The sequence below is a fragment of the Rattus norvegicus genome, chromosome 4 (assembly GCF_036323735.1).
Source record: "Rattus norvegicus strain BN/NHsdMcwi chromosome 4, GRCr8, whole genome shotgun sequence".
NCBI classification, from domain to species: Eukaryota; Metazoa; Chordata; class Mammalia; order Rodentia; family Muridae; genus Rattus; species Rattus norvegicus.
This window is the reverse complement of record NC_086022.1, coordinates 184,401,775-184,404,934: the sequence shown is the minus strand read 5'-3', so window position 1 is coordinate 184,404,934 and position 3,160 is coordinate 184,401,775. Positions and strand designations below refer to the sequence as shown.

Sequence of the window (3,160 nt, the reverse complement as noted above, 5' to 3'; positions counted from 1 at the left end):
AGCAACTGTTAATCCTGAGATTGACTAGAAAAACCAGCTCCAGCATTTTGGTCCAAATTTAAAGCAAGCTTTAAATAATAAATATTGAACAAGGGATAGACTTTGCTGAGGACCATTTCCTGGAATTTACCAGCTAAGAATGGCCTCAAGCCATGCGTTGCAGGAGTTTCTAAGGACAAACCTATAGGACAGGTATTTTCCCATTGGACTTTGTTATTTTCCAAGAACTGCAGCTTCTGGCATTCCAGGAAGTTACCTGGTCCCTGGGCAGGTGAGGCATATGGGTTAATTTTGGGCATTACACAACCCTGATCTGTTGTCATCATAGTCTCTTCACCTCTATCCATTGTTGCTCTAGTAAACAGTGTGTGTTATAAATGAGGTATTGCATATCAAGTAATGGGTATAGACAAAATTTCTACTGCTATGATCCATTACTAGCTTGAGTCCATTCTTAGTGAACTTAAAGGAAAGATATATATCTACATATATCTATATCTATATAGTATTAAGCACTTACCATATATGTATGGTATATATATATATGAGATCTATATATGGTATTAAGTTTTTATCATATTAAATTGACAAAATGATTTCTATTTGAATAGATAGATGGACATGTTTTATTTGGAAAACTTGATTTTCCCATATTTGTAAGCTTTTCGTCTAATAGGTTATGTGACCTCTTCTGTTTAGGGAAAAACATAAGACCAGGCTGATTTATTAAGGATTTATTACTTTGGTAAGTTCAACTTCTCATTCCTACAAGACTTTGTGACCTTGGTTGAGGGCTAGTTCTCTGAATTATAACACTTGATGACTTTCTAGATCTAGCAAAAATGTTTTAAGCATCTATGACTTAGGAAGAAATAACAATCCTTTGAGGAAGATAGAAAAAAGAACATCTGGAATTTGAGACAGACAGACAGTGTTGCTGGAATTTCCAACACCTTAAAAAACACACAATCCAGTTGTTAGAATTATAAGCTATATGACTAGATTGGGCAGATACAGCACTATACTCTACAAACAACCATGGAAATGTCAGAGGAAGGGCTGGGGAATGACCTGGACTGCCATCTTCCACACATGGAAACATGGACGGATAAACTAAACAAGGCCTGACCTGATTTAGGGGAATGACCACACACAATATCACCTTCTTACCGTGTTCTGGTTGCTAATGGCCTGTGGTTTTTTGTTTGTTTGTTTATTTGTTTGTTTAAATGAGCTTACTGGTGTGAGAGCCCGGAGGTAGCACCTGCCCAGCTCACCAGATGCCCTTGCTCTGGAGCTCAAAGGAGGATGAGTGCCAAGCAAATCCTCAGCATCAGTCTCCTACCACACCCACAGCCAAGCACTGTCTCTGGGGACAGGCACTTCAGCTTCCTGCCAGAAGAGGGTCCGGCTGGCCCATTCTGGAGCCATTCTGCCACCTCCTTTACAAGTTTCACTTCCAAATGAAGCATCAGGCTGCACAGGCACACACCCTGGGTCATTGCTATTCCTGCCACAGACCTTGTCTTGTGGGTCAGTTTGCTCCTGTGTTAGTGAAAAGCAGCACTGAGCTGAAGCTCTTGGGAATTCCTTTCAGACATTCTATCCAGATGGCGTCTGGGTGCAGCGCCCAGGCACCGCCTTTCACCCACCCTGGTACACAGCCCACACAACGCGCCGGCAGGCTGTCTCCTCTGACGTTTGCGAAGCCACCCACCAGGTGGAAGAGTGGGCTGCTGTGCAAATGTGAGGCAACAGTCCACTTCCTCTGCTGCAGTTATGCAAAGATTCAACGAAGCACCAGACCCAAACGGTTTGTTTGCCAGGGCTGGTAAAGCCGATTGCTTCTTCACCCAGTCAGAGGCTGACCCAGAAAAGGGCACATTAATGACTCGGGGTGGGTGGGGAGGAGCCAGGAGGAAGCACCTCCTAAGGGTGAGAAACCACAGAGGATGGGGAGGCCTGGCTGGGGATACCCACACAGAGAGAGCCCAGCAACGGGCAGACTCAGTTTGTTCTTAATCTTGAAAGTCATTTGGAGCCATCTGAGAGAGTGGATCATTTAGCCAGTCGAGCTCGTCCACCTGTGGTGGGTGATGCATCATTATCTCCTAGCAGCCACCAGATTAGTGAGGGATTTGCTGCGCACACACTGGAAATCCACAGGCGACTCTTTCCGTCCTCCTTTTCCCAGGACTTATGGATAAAAGGGCGCTGCACATAATTGTAGAGAACTTCAGACCGCCCACCAGGTCTCCTCTTGATCTTTTCTTTACAGGTAGGGTAACCTTCAATTCCAATGCGAATGTTCTTCAGGTCTCGTTCTTTAACACAGTTTTAGCAACATCTCGATTCTCGATGTGTTTGAAGACTCTGTAGAGCTTGGAGCTGTAAAGAATTTGGGAATACTCTTCCCCCATGGGTCAGAGGTGATCTTCATCCCAGTCCATGGAGTCCTTGTCTGTCAGCACGACGATGTGACACTCTCGCTCGCCTTTCTTGGCACAGCCCACAGTGATGGGCAGAATCAGTTCCTCGAGGTAGTGGTCAAACTGCTTGTGGGCACCATGTTGCACAGCTCGTGCAGTAGAGCACTCAGATCCTGACCCAACATCCGATAGTGTTGAAGTCAAAGTTAATGCAGAGATAGTCGCAGGTGTCTCTGAGGTCTGGGATAGAGAGAGATACCATCTGGACAGTTGATGATGCCAGTTTTGCAATAATCCAGAACTGTGCAAAAACACAGTGGCACTGATCCCTTCTGCGATCTCGTACTCTCCCTTTTCATTGGGCCGTGTGAAGTTGTATTATTTTCCTTGCCCAAACATCCTTCCCAACATGGTATCTGGATGAGCAGTGAAAATTTGAGGATTTATCACAAAACGGTGCCATCCACAAGAAGTGTCACTTTCTCTGGGGCTTGAGAGTGAGAGCTACCTCCAAAACCTAAGCCGCTGTTTCCAAATCTCTTGGAACAATGAAGGGCTCACGGCTCCAGCAGAGCCTTTGCTTGTCAGAGCCTCCTGGGTCCCCTGCAGTGCTTCACCCTCCCCTTGTCAGACCCTTCCGGGTCCCTTGCAGGGTTTGACCCCTGCCGAGCCCTGCTGATGCGTGTGGAAGCCTTTTGTTCCTAACAAAGGAACAGTCTGGCCTGGTAATA

General features: G+C 45.8%; 1 pseudogene; it reads right to left on the bottom strand.

The window, feature by feature from the left end:
- Positions 1 to 629: 629 nt before the first annotated feature.
- Positions 630 to 2,855, bottom strand: Kctd20-ps1 (potassium channel tetramerization domain containing 20, pseudogene 1; annotated as a pseudogene).
- Positions 2,856 to 3,160: the final 305 nt, after the last annotated feature.